The sequence below is a fragment of the Galeopterus variegatus genome, unplaced genomic scaffold (genome assembly GCF_000696425.1).
Source record: "Galeopterus variegatus unplaced genomic scaffold, G_variegatus-3.0.2 Scaffold4761, whole genome shotgun sequence".
Taxonomy (NCBI): domain Eukaryota; kingdom Metazoa; phylum Chordata; class Mammalia; order Dermoptera; family Cynocephalidae; genus Galeopterus; species Galeopterus variegatus.
This window is the reverse complement of record NW_007730872.1, coordinates 215,431-232,106: the sequence shown is the minus strand read 5'-3', so window position 1 is coordinate 232,106 and position 16,676 is coordinate 215,431. Positions and strand designations below refer to the sequence as shown.

General features: G+C 46.2%; 1 protein-coding gene across 1 annotated transcript in view; it reads left to right on the top strand.

Annotated features, from left to right (window-relative positions):
- Positions 1-16,419: 16,419 nt before the first annotated feature.
- The window catches only part of ZYX (zyxin), a 10,381-nt gene continuing 10,124 nt past the window's right edge, over positions 16,420-16,676 (top strand). Inside the window, exon 1 of the mRNA XM_008588282.1 lies at positions 16,420-16,487. The gene's annotated coding sequence lies outside the window, so the exon portion shown is untranslated. The remainder of the gene's footprint in view (positions 16,488-16,676) is intronic.

Sequence of the window (16,676 nt, the reverse complement as noted above, 5' to 3'; positions counted from 1 at the left end):
TTTAGGTCTGCTTAGATTTTAATAATCCGGTATAGTTTGTGGCAGGGTCTTCGTTCAACAGTGGAGAGAATTATAAAGTATTTGCTTTGTCCATATATACTATTGTTGATTACACAAAAGAAGTGTCAAACAGTTTCTGCCCTTATGGAACGTATAGTCTAGCAGCAAAGGAAAGAAAACAGAGAGATGGTTAAAAAAAAAAAAAAAAGAAAGAAAGAAAGAAAAAAGAAGAAACAACTTCGATTACTCTAGCAATGCTCCCCAAACTCCTATTATGTGAGCAGAGAAAACACTGACAGGAGAATAGCCCCCCGTAAGGAGGTAATGGACCAGGTGGCCACGGCTGCTCACACTTTCCCAACTGAAACTGCTGTCCCTGAGTAACGTATGTTTATGCATTTCTACATATCCCTTACTGTGGCCCAAACATACAACGTACAAACCCCTTCCCTTAGTCCCCTTAGCACAGCTGTATAAGGCTGGATCCATTCAGATGATTTAAATTAAGTCAATAAGAGGGATCCCAGGTCTTGGGAACTCATTTGATCTCACATTCTGTCTTGCAGGTATTTCCAGCACCAAAGAAAAGTAAAATATTATAGGCATAATGCTGGCCAGCGTCCTTCCTGCTCCCTGCAGGGCTTTTTCTACAGGAATCCTGCTACTTCTCATGATTTAGGGGCATTCTCCCAGTCGCCTTGCCATCTTTTGAGCCAAGGCCAAAGATTCCAGTTCTGGTATGAACTGGAATAACCTTTCTGGAGGACAGTTTGACAGTACTGATCAAAAAATTCTTTAAAATATGCATTGCTGTTGTGGTTGTTACTAAGTTGTGATACTACTGTTCCACTTATAGAAATATTGTAAGGAAATAGAAATAGAATGTGGACAAAGATTTAATCTACAGGATTAGGAGCACCGTTTACATCACAAAGAAAATTGTACACACCCACAAATACAAACCTGGGGATTCATTAAATAAATTATGATGTATGTCTATAATAGAATACTATGCAACCATCAATAATATTTTATAATTGTATTTGTTGACATGGAAAATAATTCATGAAATACTGTAACATTATAAAAATGTGGGCTATAATGTAAGAATTAAGGCTGTCTAGTTAGCTCAGTTGGTTAGAGCACAGCATTATAACACCAAGGTCAAGGGTTAAAATCCCTTTACCAGCCAGCCACCAAAAAAACCCAAAAAAACAAAAAGCAAAACAAAAGAAAAGGACTTACAGAATGTCAACTTTTGCTTAAAAATTACACACATATTCTCCTGCCTTTTGTCAGTCTTTCTATCCCAAGTAATTTTGGGGATTCCCTGAAGAAAGCCTCTGTTTTACAAATATTTAACCTCATTCATAAGTTACATTTTGACCCTCAATGAAATCACAATATTAACCCATTTCTTTCCAAAGAATAACAATATAGGACTTGGGCAGAATGCCCCAGTGTGGCATTGCTGTTTCCTAACTTGTCCCCCTTGGGACACAGCCCCAAGGTGAAATTATGCCTTCCATCCTCTCTGTTGCTGCTGGTTTCTGCTCCTAGTCTCCTGTGGAAAGCTCTTGGACAGAAAGAACCAACGAAGTTCAGTGACAGCAATGTCTAAAACAGGTATTCTCATCCCAGGATTCATGGACAGAATCCAGACTCTATAACCTTGGATGGGAAAAATTACATCTTTATATTTATTAACTTATAACTTAAATTCCCCATTTACTTCAGCTATATATATAGGCAGCAAACCACAGTAGCATTAGAGGTATGGTATTATGTCTTTAGCAGCAATAAAAATCACAGATGTTTATATTACATGACAGTTGGCAGATCTTTTACAATATCCTTCATGTTATCAGTACTTTGAAATTATGGTAGTATTGAACCTGACTCTGCATTTTCTTATTTAATGCTTTTATGAAGAAGCAGATGTAGTACTATGTCACAATTTTATGTAACTATATTTTGATATAGTTGGTTTCCTTGGTAATCAGACACGTTTTATTTTACACACTTAATATTATTTGAAGAGGGAATCCATGGGCTTTCCAGATTGCCAAAGGGGTCCCGGACCTAGAAAAGTTTGAGAACTCCTGGACTCTAAATACAAGGAGTCTTCAAAAAGTTCATGGCAAGGTTCATATTGTCTTTTAATTTCATTTTTCAGTGAACTTTTTGAAGTACACTGGTATGTACTTGATGGGGGCTTCTCTGATTCTGCAGGGAGTTAATTCTGTTGAGTCGCAAATGACATAACCAAGCAAGACACCATTTTGAAGCTGGAGTCCCCATTGTTCTTGGGGACAGAACTGCAGAACTGAAAAGATCTGCAGAACTGAAAGAGGGCAACAAAGCTTCATGCCAGCCCCAACAAACAGAGAGACAGCTCCCAAACATGATAGCTTAATAAAGCATTTTTTTTTTGTTTTAATGGGAGACATTAAATCACAATTAAAGGCCTATGAAAAAATCCAATGGAAAGGGGGAGGTTCAAAGTACAAGAGAGGGGAAGATTAATTGATACTGAGCATAAATTCCTAAGGCAGCCACTGGGGATGGGAGCGCAGCTCAGGGAGAGGGATTAGGCTCAGGAGGAGGAACCCAGCTCTTCTATTCCAGCAGAAGAAAAGATGGGGCAGATGCCAGTAGGCTGCAAGTTTGGTGTTGTGAAGCTGAGGGATTCCTGTCTGATGTCATCTATTCTCTCAGAGTAGTAGGAGGCAAGATAATCTACTGAGCGTTGGGAATGGGAGAGAGAGAGAGAAAAAAAATAGTAGATAATATGCAAATATCACCTTGCCCTTGACGAAGAATTTTCAGTCTGTTCTTTCAACAACTCCGTAAGGAAGACGTTATCTTTGCATTGCAGTTGAGAAAACTGGGGCTTAAATGTCAATTAACTTTCTTGTCCCCAGCCGGCTAAAGAAGGAGCTAGAACTTAAACTCATCTACTCAGATGGAAACATCCATTCTGGATGCTGTTGAAAAGAGCTTTATTAATGTGTTTGTTCATTTTTTTTTTTTTTAAATAATTTGAGCTACTCAGTTCAGGAAACTTTAATTGAGATACATTCCTTCACTCTTGTCTTTCTTTAATTAAAGTGTGACCGTAAGCTGAAGAGAGGAATACATCTATTTACATTTCTAAATCTTGAAATGGGAAAGCAATTGTCTTTCCTCAAAGTGACTTGTGTTGATAATGTTTGATGCTGTCATAAAGTACTGATGGCAGGAGTGTCTCAGTTCCTACTTACCAATGTCTATGTGTGGTGTTAGAGTCTCTGTGTCTCCTGGCATCAAGGAGGCCACTCGGGCAGCTCCCAGGCTCAGTCAGCTTTGGGGCAGCTCTTAGTGGTTCATGGGAGGCCCTTACAGCACCAGGATTGGGAGAACCTTGGTAAAAACAATCTCGGGTTCAGTCTGGGTGGAAATCACAATACTTTGAGAATGAGCAGTGATGGAGGTCTATATTCTTTTAAATGGGAGTAATTTCCCCAATGCTCAGTGAACGGGTGGACCAAAAGTGGGATTTAGGGGCATGAGGTTGCTGACAGGAACTCCATTTTTACAGAGGCATAGACTCAGAGCTAAGCCATGGGTGGGTAGGGGTGTTGGTAGTGTATGAAGTTACATTTCCACAGAGTGGGAACAGTCCACAGAATCTGTCCTGGTGGTCTGTGTAGTTCTATTCATCACCTACCCCCAACGACCCAGCTGGATTCTCAGAGTAATCAATAGAAGAGGTTCCTGGCCATTGTGCTTGGGCAGGGAGCTTCTCTGGGCAGAACAAGTTTGCTGAGGAAGGAAGGATGTCTCAGGGCAGCTAGTTATATAGGACAACACGTCCCATAGCAGAAGTTCTCTGGATTCGTTGTTGTTGGTGGGAACAAAAAGGCCTCACTTGACCAATCTCTGATCTGTTGGATACTGAGGAAGATAAAACTCATTAGAACAGCATAGGTCATTGCTCACTTGGCTTTTAGATGAGGATTGAGACCTTTGCAAAATATTGGGATTGTAGTGGGTTGAATTATGTCCCCCAAATCTCACTGAAGCTTCAGTTGTGTCCTCTGTTTTATGTATTAGAAACTTGGCCCCCACTGTGACTGTTAAGAGGGTGGGAAATCTTATTATGGTAATTGAAAGGTAGAGCCTTATGGAGGTGATTAGATTGTAAGACCATGCAGTAGTGAATGGATTAAAAATGGTGGTCAGGGTGTGGTTCTGAGGGCTTTAAAAGAAGAGAGAAGAGAGTCTGTCTCTCTCTCCCTGTTCTCTCTGCTTCCACCACCTTGCGATGTGAGACCCCTGGGTCACTGTTACGATCACCAGAAGGACTTTGGATTTCCCAGCCTCGGAAACTGTAAGCAATAAATTTCATTTTCTTTATAAATCACCCAGTTCCAGATATTTTGTTATAAGCAACAGAAATGGACTAAAACAGGGATCTAAGGTGAGCTCGCTCCAACTTATAGTCAGATAAAGAATTTTATCATCATGGGCAATGGTGGTGATCTCTCTCCTTAGCACAGTCCCAAGGGACACTCCTCCATAAGACAAAGCCTCCTGCAGGGGCAGGTCAGCACCTCTGAATCCACATTTTGTAGGATCCTGTGGTCCCCATTCAGCAGAGGACAGCACCCAGACACATGCTTCCCTGGCTACTCTCATAGAGTATGTGCTTCAGATTATCAAGGGAATTCATTTGCTCCATCTTCTCTTTGGGGAGCAGGTCTGTGGGAATGCCTGGAAGAGGACTCGTTAGATCAGGGGGTTCTGTCCAAACAGTTTGATGAGAAAGGCCAGGCTGAGGTTCTGGGTCCAGGGGCTCCCACATCTCTGTTGGAGGCCGTGGAATAATGTCAGGGCTTTCCTTCTGCTTCCTGCTCAGGCCCCAGAGCACACTCAGGGCCCTAGGGTGCCATACTCATGACCAGGTCACAGCAGCAGCAGACCAGGGCAAGATGCCAGGACTAAAGAAGCTGGGCCTAGGGTCTGTTCGGGCCACCATGAGTCAGAAGCTAAGTAAGCAATAAAAACCAGAGTTCATAAATCCCAGAGACAGGAACCAGATGGGATCTTCAGAGGCCAAGCAAGTCCTCAGCACTCACAAATCCCAGAACATTGACAGAGAAAGGGAGAGATCAAAAATGTAACTTAAGGCAGCTGCATATTCTAGCCTCAGTGGTCTACCTGCCAGCTTTGTATTCCTCCATCCAGGGAAAACCAATGAGAACCCGGCACTGGAAAGCTCCTGACCAGTACCAGCAGCTGCTTGGCAAGTATTTGGGTATTTATGAACTTGGGGGAAAGGAGTGGTAGATGTCACATCATGCCTCTGCAGCCATCCTCCCTCCCCTGCTGGGACCCCTTAGTCCTCACCTTTATGCGCAGCTGCTCCAGGAGAGGACACACTGCCTTGTGCTTGCAAGATATCCCCACCAGGTCCTGCCTCTGAGCCATGGCCTGGTGGTTGCAGCTCCCTTGCTACTTGTCAGACTTCTCTATCAGCAGGTGACAGCTGACAGCCTGCCCCTCTGATTCCTAAATATGCTTCCCTTCTGTGTTCTGCAACCCTGCACCTTCCCTAACTTTGGGGATACCCTGCAGCCCCAGCTTGGATTCCTTTTGCAAATGTTTGCTTGGGCAAAGATCTGTTTTTGCTGCAAAGCCTAACTGTCTGAAACATTCTCCCTGCACCTTCCCTAACTTTGGGGATACCCTGCAGCCCCAGCTTGGATTCCTTTTGCAAATGCTTGCTTGGGCAAAGATCTGTTTTTGCTGCAAAGCCTAAATGTCTGAAACATTCCTTTCCCACAACTGGTCCTGTTCCTAAATGGTGTGTTTAATACATAATAGATAGATGTAGCTCCAGTCTGTCATTTCCTTTTATAAGCAAGCCAGCTGAGTCCAAAGAGAGGACAACAGAGGCGTTTTCCTGACAATTAAAGAGCAGTGGATGTACAGGGCATTATCCACAGATCATTGAGTGTTAGAGTAGACAAGGCTTTAGAAATCAAGTCTCTTGCTATACTTCCACAGTCAAGGAAAATCCATCTCAGAGTTTTAGTCATACAGCTAGTAAGTGGTTGAACTGCAACCAAAATTCAGGTCCTCTAATTCTTAATTTAGCATTTTTTCTCTATCCTATGATGACTCCCTAAATCTGTGTTAGATTATTTCTCTATGATTTTCATTATAGCATTAAATGTTATTGAAATAAGCTCAGTCCTCATACTTTTTGCTTTTGTGGACTGATAGCTCCTTGCAGATAAAATGGATTAAAAACATTTGAAGGGTGTAAATCTCATGTGAAATGTTCTTAACACAATAAAATTAAAAGAAAAAAAAAGACTATTGCTCTTTCTAACTTAGGAGTTTGAGAGCTGACTGTCCTCTTGTTCTTTCGGTTTAAGAATGTGTATATAATCCTAGCATGGATGTTCAGGTCATTGGGTAAAGGCCTGTCAGGGTGGTGAGCTAGCAGGGGCAAGGCATCACTCTCCTGGGTGTGGGTCCACTTGAAGGTTGTTCACTCACTGAGTCAATCACTATTGTCCTGCCAGTGGACCCACCCGGCCAGGAAAGTCCAAAGGAGACTGTAAACTGAACTTTATATGGATAAGAAAAAATTTACATGGATAAGTAAAAAGAAGAAAATCAAAGTTATCACCCTATTTCTTATGGTATTAACATTTTGATGAATTTCCTTTCAAACTTCTTTGTGCATATATATGCAGCAGGGTGGCTAGTAGTCATAGAGAGTGAATTTTGTTACCGAGGGTGAATTTTGTTACTGAGAGTGGGAAACTGCATGGGGGTGGAGAAGGATCTGAGCTATTTCTTCATTCTAAGGTAGGAGCTGGAACTTGCCACCTGATCTTTCTCTCCTTGGATCTCCCTAGTTTCCTTTATAGCCAAAGTTCATCAAAGAGCTGCCAACACTGATCTTATCCATTTCCTCACCTCGTGCACTATTCTCCCCACCCTGCATTTTATCTGCAAGGAGCTGATAGGTCCATGAGAACTGAGCATATTTCAACAGTGTTTAATGCTATAATAAAAATTGTAGAAAAATAAAGTAATGTAGATGTAGGGAGGCATCATAGGGTAGGGAAAAGAATCTAGCATCTTTACTGAAACAGCTCACACAGGGCCTCCCATACTCTCTGTGTCAATAGATTGTGTTCATCTGTAATCTTACATGGCACATCAGGGGCATTTCTGGCTATTCCTTTTTCTGTCTCTGCTGGTTCATTTCCTTCATTCATTCACTTCCTATTTCAAGCTTTCATGGACCACCTACTGTATGTCAGTTCTACTCTAGGTGCTAAGGGCCAAAACTCATGCTGTCGTGGGGCTTACAGTCGAATGAGAAGTGGTGGGGAGGAGATAGCAATACATATAAAAATATTAAGTGATACAATATTTTTGCGGTGCCCAAAACCAGGACCAAATGATATAATATATTTAAAGTGATAACAGCTTTGAAGAAAAATGGAGCGGAGGATCACAAATAAAGGGGGTTTTAAATAGAGTGCTTGTGGTGGCTTCACTGCAAAGAAAGCATTTGAGGAAAGATGTGGAGGTGATAAGGGGCGATCCACACTGGTGTCTGTGGAAGAGCCTTCCAAGCAGAGGGAACAGCAAGTGCATGGCTCTGAGGTGGGAACGTGCCTTGCACATTGGAGGAACAGCAAGGAAGCCGGCGTGGCTGGAGTAGAGTGAGCAGCCGGAGATGAGGCCAGAGAGTATGTGGGACTAGTTCGGGTAGAGGCGCGTGGGGCCTGGGCAAGGTGTTTTTAATTTGTTTAATTTTCTCAGTGCAACAGGAAGCAAGGCCATCCGCTGTGCATGAGGATGGGAAGGAAAAGTTGAGGTGAGAGGAGAAGGTCTACAAGTCTTCCAAGAGAGTAGGTGCGTGGATGGACAAAGGAAATTGGTGTGCTTCTCAGGAAGCAGAATGGCTGGGTGGCCCCTGAAGCTCACTGTCATGCATTTTTAAATGAGACCAGTCAGAAGGGCTGTGTGTTTTTTTCTAGCTCCACTGAGCTGCATGGATGCAGGTGTGGAGTTGGCAGAGCTGGATATAACCCAGGCTTGGGTTTTGCCAACTGAGTATCACAGAGTGAGACAGAGGCACAAGGGAGCTGAGAGCCAGTGCAAGGGAGTGGCTTTAATGATCATCCCAGGGAATTAAATGGGTACGGAGGGCACAATGGGGAAGCTAGAGAGAAAAGCTGACATGTACTGTGGGTCCCAAGGGCCCAAGAATTGTTTGAGTTAGGGTACAAATAAAAAAAGGAATGAGCTGGAAAAATAAAAGGAGCTGGTTGGAGAGAGGGTGACTTAGAACTAAGATTGTGAAGAGATGGTACAAGGTCTGTTTAGTGCTGTGTTGTGCAATGCAGTAGCCACTAGCAATGTGTGATCACTGAGCACCCGCAAGGGAACAAGTATGAAATGAGATGTGCTGTAAGTGTGAAATCCACACCAAGATCCCATGACTTTGTACCCCCCAATGGAAAATATTTTATTAATAATTTCTAAAATATTGTTTACATGCTGAAATGATAATATTTTAGATATGTTGGTTTAAAGTATGTTATAAAAACTAATCTCACTTGTCTACTTTTTACTTTTTAAAAAAAATGACGTATGTGGCTCACATTCCTATTTCTATTGGTCAGCGTTGGTTTAGGATGTTACCATGGGCACAGTGGTTGAGGTAGGGTAAAGTCATGAGACAAGTGCAAGACACAGATAGTCAGGTGGAAGGAAGGATCATCTATGTGGATATCAAAATGACTAAGAATTAATAGCAGAGTCATTTTGAAGTGAGTGACAGTGAACCAGAGCATAACAACATTCGAGAAATGAGGATGCATGACTCAGGTTGACAGATGACGGCACAAGGACAGGCAGTAGGTATGTAGTCTGATGGCATGCTAGTCAAAGATGAGGGATTTTATTTATTTTAAAATTTTTATTGAATCGTAATTGATTATACATATTTTGGGGGTTCAACATTGAGATATGTTGATCAAACCAATATTACTAGCATATATATTGTTACAAATCCTACTTATTCTTCATGCCCCTTGTCCAATCTCTCACCATCCTCTCTCCCTCCCCCCTTCCCCCTCTAATTACCCTAGATTTCTTCTCTCCTTCTGAAAGAGTAATGGTTACTCTGTTGATTTGTTGACTAGATGATCTGTCCAATGCTGAGAGGTATGTTCAGGTCCCCTAATATTATCATAGAGCAGATGCTTCTTCTGTCTCTCTGGAATAGGTTTTATGAGGTGAGACATCTTCTTTTCTTTGGTCTCTGCTGGTGACTCTCCTTGTGTCAATGCACTCCAGTGGCTGGCAGATCATCTGCATGGTGGTTACGGTGTCTAGCTGCTTTTGTGGCAGCCATGGTTATTGTGGTGGCTGTGGTGGGCCACGCACATGGAGGTGATGTTTTTGGCATGCTCCTTGGTGCTGGCAGTGTGCCTGGTTGTGGGAGAGGGGTCCAGTCCCTAGATCCATGCCTCAGTACCCTGGGTGGGCTGGAGATGTACCTGGCTGTGGGAGGGGAGACTGGTCCCCCACTCCAAGCTGGGGGATTTTAGAGAGGAGAGAAGAATTGTCTGGATGCAGCAGTGAGGATCCAGAAAAATATCTCTTCCACATTCAGCACTGGTGGTAAGAAAGCTGTGGGGGAAAACATTTACTGTCACTTGGCAGGGCTACAGCAGAGGTGTGTCCTCAGAGGTCATCTGGGTTAGATCAATAAAAGGAGAGAATGGTTGGAGAAGAGGATTTGCTGAGAAGGATCTATGAGCTCCAGAGGGAAACCTGGACTGGTTTCAGGAGTTGGGCGAAGGAGCAAGAGGTGGGGTGAGCTGAAAATCTGGGGCTTTTTTCAGTGACTGACATACTGGGGCTCACAGACTTAATTGAATCAGCTCTGGTGGTCTCAAGGCAGAGCAGATGGAGGCCAGGCTGTGAGCACAGGAAGGGTGCCCTTTCCTCACTCCTGCTGGTGGAGACATGGGCCTGGGGAAGGGCAGTCATACATTGAGTCTAAGAAGGGTGGCTTTTACCCTCTCCCACCTGGCCACCAAATGCTGGAACCCATCATCCTTCGCCCCCTCAACTTCTCATGCTGTACTTGATAGGTGATTTTTTTTCAGCCAATAACAGCTTCAAATTACTACTTGGAGGCAGATGTCTCATAAATATGGATCTTTGGTATAATCCTCTCTGCTCTGGGCCCAAATATCTCACTGCCCAGTGTACACCATCTCATTATCAGTATGTCCAGAGCAAAATATATAACCTTACTTCCAGACCTGGACCTCTTAGTGGAGCATGCAATCCCCCATGTAGGTGCCAGCCAGAAGCTGGGCTGGCCCCACGATGTCTCTCTCTTCCTCCCTCCCCACGTTCAGTTCATCACTGAGCTCTGTTGATGATTTCATGTCTGACAAAGCTCCACCCACTTTTGTCCATCTCCACAAACCTCCCCTTTGCACCTCCACTGGGCAATAGTCTCTGAATTGGTCTAAACCCATCTGCACCAGCCCCCCAGCCCCGTTATTCTCCACACTGCCCCTAGGGGGATATTTTCAAAATTCTCAAGTTGTCTTTTGAACCTAAAACTGTGCTGTGGCACCCCTTTCCCCACTGGATGAAGTCAAAGCTCTCCCCCATCCAGCCTTTCCTTGGGCCTGTGCTTACAGCTCACCCCCAGACATGCCAGCAATGCCTGCCTTCCCTGGGTCCTCACATGGGCTGTGCCCACAGCTGTCACAGGGCTTTGCAACACAGAATGCTCCTCCCCTCCCACTTTGCCTAGTTAACTCCTGTGTATCGTTCAGATCTCAGTGTGGACATCCCTTCCTTGAGCTTCCCAGCCAGGTCACATCTCCCAATCATACACCTCGTCAGATGCATCAGGTACCTTTCTCTTGAGGACCCTGGAACAGCTGCAGTTTTACATTTGTTTGTCATTACTTGATTAGTATTTATCTCCCCTCATAGATCTCCCAAGGGCAAGGGATCTCCATGAGTGCTGGGACCATGACTGCCTTTCTCAGTATTATGTCCTCAGCACCTAATGAAGTGTTCTGCACACGTAGGTGCTCTATACATACTTGTTGGATAAACAAATGAGCGATTTGCTATGTCATTAAAGCCATTACGCTTTACCTTGATCTAGTTTGAGATTTCGACGGTTCTGGAACTCAATTTCAGTCAGTAAATGTAAAGAAGGCCCTGGCTTTGTGCCAGGCATGGTTCTAGGCCTACCCTACTCTGCTACTGCTAAGCATACTGGAACAATTTGGCTGGGATGGGAGGTTGTCATGTGGCACAAGTGTCCTTCGGTAGCATCTCACACTTGGGTACAAACGTCTCCTGGCTTGCTCGAGCATGTTGAGAAGTCTAAGCATCTGCTGTTCTTGGCAGACCCCTTCCCTTTTTCTGAGACAGTGTCTGTTCACCACATTGGTCCTGTCTCTGGGTGGCGAGCTAAATAATAAGCAGCGTGGCAGGAAGTGCAGCCTAGGGAAGCTTGAGCAAGTGCTGAGGGTTTGCTCACTTCCTCAGTCAGGTCAGCCAGGTGGGTTTCTTCATATTAAGCCCACCTTATAACAGGGAGTGGAGTTAGGGGAGAAACCAGAGAGACGAGATGAATGTACTTTTCATCTTGAGCAAGATAGGCTGGCTATCCATATCCAACCCCCACCCCCTGAGATGTTTCCTCCCTTCAGCGACTCTGTTGGCTATTTTCAGTGACAGTCTCTAGGCCAGGCTCTCTCTGATTTTGGCTTCCACTGGGTGCAGGGAGGAGGAGGGCAGCAGATGGTCCACTCGAGGCTGCCTTGGTGCCAGCCACCCGCCTGTGCTGCTGTGGGGGCCTTAGGTCTCTTTTCCTGTCTGCCCTTCTCTGCTCCCTTGATTGCTGACTCTTCACCATCTGACCATCTGCCTGGCTCTGCTCCCCACAAGTCCCCACATTTCTGGCTGCTGATGCTCTCAGTGCCTTTGGGTGCCCATCTGGCCCAGGTCTGGATGGACTCCTGCGTTCTCCTGATCCTCTGACCTCTGCTCCCTCTGCTTCGGAGATGCCCTGTGCAGACTCTCCTCGCCTGGTGCTGGAATCCTCACTGCTGCTTCTGACCTGGTGGGATAGTAACGAGGTTTCCATGGTGAGCAGGCCACCCAGCTACTGTGATTAGTGCAGCCACACCAAGCAAGCACTATTGGAGAGGTGATTAGAACATTTTTTTTTTTTTTAAAAAGGATGACCGGTAAGGGGATCTCAACCCTTGACTTGGTGTTGTCAGCACCACGCTCAGGCAGTGAGCGAACCGGCCATCCCTACATGGGATCCGAACCCGTGGCCTTGGTGTTATTGGCACCGCACTCTACCGAGTGAGCCACAGGCCGGCCCGATTAGAACAATTTTTTTAAAAAAAATCCTAACACATATCTTATTATAGTAATACTATCTACATGTTTTTTTCCCCTAGATGAGAAGTTTCTTGAGGGTAAGAACCGGCTTTATTTATCTTTATTTTCAGAGTGCCTAGAATATAGAAGTTATTTGGTAAATATTGGTTGCACTGAGGTTGAAAAATGGGAGGGAAAGTGCACAGAGGATGATGCTCTGATGTCAGCCTCCTGGGCTTATCCTGGAAGAAAGGAGGAAGGGGTGAGGGGCATTTGTGGTTGTCAGTCCCTCCCTTCTGGTGGGGGAGTGGCTCCTGGAAGAGCAGGAAACTGCCTGTCCTTGGCCTTGGCTGCAAAGATCCCTGGGTCTTGTGGAGTGTCTCACTCTCACTTCATCCCCATTCCCGCTGCTGTATCTGCAGCCGCACCAGGGAGAGAGTCTTTCATGCTGACGACCAAGTGCTGGTGGGTCTAGGAGGGCAGTGTATTTGGGAAGGCTGCAGGCTGTGTGTGTGCACACAGTGCTCAGTGCAAGGAAAGCCCTCGGATTCAGGAAAAAGGCAGAATGGTGCTTTCATTTCTCTCTTTCTGTTCCTTTTTTTCGATTATAAAAGTCATGCATGTTCACAAGGAAAAACACGACAGTATAAAAGCCTTCTGCCTTCTCCCATTCTACACCCTAATGCTAACCGCCCTTAGCCTTCTGGAAATGTATGAGGGTACTGCAAAAATTCCATAGAAAGATTCGCATTATCTTTTAATTCTATTTTTCCATGGACTTTTTGAGGTACCCTTGTACTATTATACAAAAGCATGTATAACATTTGTGTGTGCGTGTATACACATGCAGATAGACACACAGAATTTGATGGTGTCATGTGATAGAGAAAACCCGAGGATGTAAAAGTAGGGGGTTGGGTTGGAGGCAAACTTGATGAAGGAGGATGGGAGGAACAGGGAGCAGGAGTTTCTTAAAATAACAGAATATTTGTGTTGCAAAAATTTTTTGTGCAGTTTAAGAAGTGGAAAATCCAATAACTAGTTGGCATCAGTTTCTTTAACTGATAAATGGGATAGTAAAGCATATTCCTCACAGGTTCATTGTGACGTTTAAATAGGGGTAGTACATTTAAAGTGCTTATCATTGCACCTAAAACAACATACTGAGCATTACTAAGTGTGTGCTGTTATTACAGTTGTTGCCATTGTTGTTATGGAGGAGATGTTGTTGCTGTTGTTAAGGGAGCTTAGCACAGTGCCTGGCACATAACCCTTCCTCTGTCATCTGCAGACAGCTCTGCAGCCAGCCTGTGGAAAGAAGCTCCTGTCAGCAATCTGTTTTCATTTTGGAGTTCATTTATTTTTCACTATCCTAGTTCTTTCTTTTCCTCTTTTTTTTTTTTTTTTTTTTTTTTTTTTGGCAGCTGGCCAGTATAGGGGTCTGAACAATTTTGTCCTTTTTCTCCCTTGATTGCTTCTAACTTCTTTTTTTATGTATGTCCCCTTGAAGAAAACTTTCTGGTACCTGGTGGATGTAAGTCCTTGGAGGTGTGTAGAGATGTTTCAGGCAGTGAAGGTCAGTGCGTGGTTTCTTACTTTGTCACCCTGGCCCAGACCCAAGCTGTTGGAGATGTTTTAGGTGGGACATCTACTTACTTTGTACACTTTACACATACCCCTGAAGACATCAATTAGAATTGCTCACTTAAGGAAAATACCTAAGAATCTTCAGGACTGCTCTTGTTCATTGTCTGCATTTTAATGGCATTGACTCTGCAGCTCCACTTGAGACATCTGGGCCAGTGATTCTGTCCTTCTGGGATACTCTGTGTGTTTCTACTTGTATTTAGAATGGCTGGTTTAAGAAAGTTTTAGCTTTAATGTTCTTCATCCTGAATGTTCTTCGTTGTCAGTAAAACTAAGCCTGCCTACTGCTCTCTTCTATTCTTGATTTATAAATAGCTTTGGCTGCCTAACAATTAATTACACGTACTCTATTTTGCACATACACTTTCCTTAAGGAGACATAAGGGAGGGTAGGTGGCTTTTACTCCTATGAAGTTATCTGGAAACTATCTTTTTAACTTTTTTCCATAAGAAGGCATAGTTTGAAGAATTGGTGACGACACTTTTGGTCTATAAAGCCTAAGTCACAATCTCTAACATGCATAGGAAATCTAGTATCAAATTTCGAACAGATCTTCACAGGGACAGGCCCAGGACTAACTTGTGTGTGTCAGAGAGAAGGTATACACTGTGTACTTACTATCATACATGGCCACACATGCTCGCGGCTGTGAGAAATACTGGTGACAAAGACAACGAGGTGCTAGAGAAAAGAAAGATCAGTGGGATCTGGGCAGAACTGGGACTTGAATAATAATACTAAAAATTATATAGCACGTTCATATGTGGCCTTTCATTTGTTCATCTGTACAGTGCAATAAGATAGGTCGATTAAATTTCATCCCTCTTTTACAGACGGAGATGGGAAGAATGGAGACTTGGTTTGGGCATCGAGCTGGGTCTTGGCAGAGTGAGGTCAGAATGCCATCTCGCTGACAACAGGGTACGGGGAATGAGCTCTGACACCGCTTCAGTCCAGACCCTGCATTACCTCGGTGTGACCCTGGCTCATCTTCAGAGCTCAGCTTCCGTTTTCTTATCACAAGTCTAAGCGGTTAGTTTGGATGAGATCATCCAAAGTGTAGACCAGATGCTCCTTGACAGTAGGGTGTTGCCGATTCGGACTGCCAGGGACAGGAACTGAGTAGGGCGTGGACAAGAGGACTGCCTTAGATGGCAGTAAAAGGCTGGCAGGAAGAGAGAAAAGGAAGCGCCCGAGGGTGGGTATTCTGGACCAGAGAGCGAAAGGCCAGGATTCCATAGTTTGCAGAGTTTGCAGGTAGCAGGTAGTTAGCGTGAAAGAATTCCAGCAGCGATTAGGTAAGTTTCCGTGTGCAATAAAAAAAAAAAAAAAAAAAAAAAAAGCCTGGGTCTGGTCTCTTTCGCGTAGCCCGGGGCACAGAGTGGCAGGCTGAGGAATCCGCTCGGACCAGTAGGGGGCTCCACCGAGCGCAGTCTCCGAATTCTTTAGAGCCCCACCGTAGTCCAAAGGCTTCTTGAGGGTGTGGGTCGCCGTGGGCGCGGAAAACTGTCGAAGATATGTAGCCCGCGTCCACCTCCGTCGTCCCGGGTCCAGAATCATCTGGAGACACTCCCACTCCCACCCACCTCCACCCACCTCCACCCACCTCTCCGCGGGCCGGATTCTCCCTCCGCAACTGATCCGCGGGCGGAGGCGCGGGTGATGCGAATTCCTAGAAGACTTAAGAGGCTGCCCAGAGTTGGAAGTTAGTGTCCCCCAAGAACTATTGAGGTTCGTGCACGTACAGCCTCGGTCCCAGAAAGGCCTGGAGGGGGCTTCAGGAAGGCCGAACGCCCCGTCTACCCAGGAGCTCAGTTGCATCCCAGTCCTGCCAGCCCCGGTTGACCCTGCGTGAATTTGGGGCGAGGGGCTGGCGGCCGGGCGGGGAGGTGGAGGGGCAGCCGGGGACAGCGTGGGGTGCGGTGGGGGAGCAGGTAACTGCGGGCCTGAGGTGGCGGGGGCGCGATGGGTCTGCTTAGGTGCTTCTGGGGCACCGGCCCGACCTCCGCCGGCTAAACCCGGAGCGGGGACAGTGAGTCATATCTCCGGCACCCGCGGGCCAGGAGGGGAGGGGCGGCAGGTCAGGAAATGACATCAGAGGCCTGTGCTCGGGGAGGGGTGGTCTGTGCCCGGCCGGGGCGGCGGGGGCCGGATCGGGGCCCCTTCCTGGGGGAGTTTCCTGCCTCGCCTCCCTCCCCTGCTGTCCCCGCCCCCTCTCCGGGCCGCTCCTTGTACGGTCTGGGCGCCGCTCTGTCCCCGCCTCCTCCCTCCTCCCTGCGTCCGTCCCCGCCTGGCTGGAGGCTGCTCCGGACCCGGACGCAGAGTCCGCGCACCGGCCACCGAGGCGGCCACCCGAGACGCGGCGCGCACGCTCCGGCCCGCGGTGAGGCGCGGGGAGCAGCCGGCGGCCGCCACGCGGAGGGGGCGCGGGGCGCCCGGGGGGGGCTGGGGAGGGTGGTGGGGGGGGGGGGGGGCGGGGGGCCGCCAGGGCCTGACCGGGCTGCCGGGGGGGGGGGGGGCGGGGGGCCGCCAGGGCCTGACCGGGCTGCCGGGGGGGGTGGGTGGCCGGGTT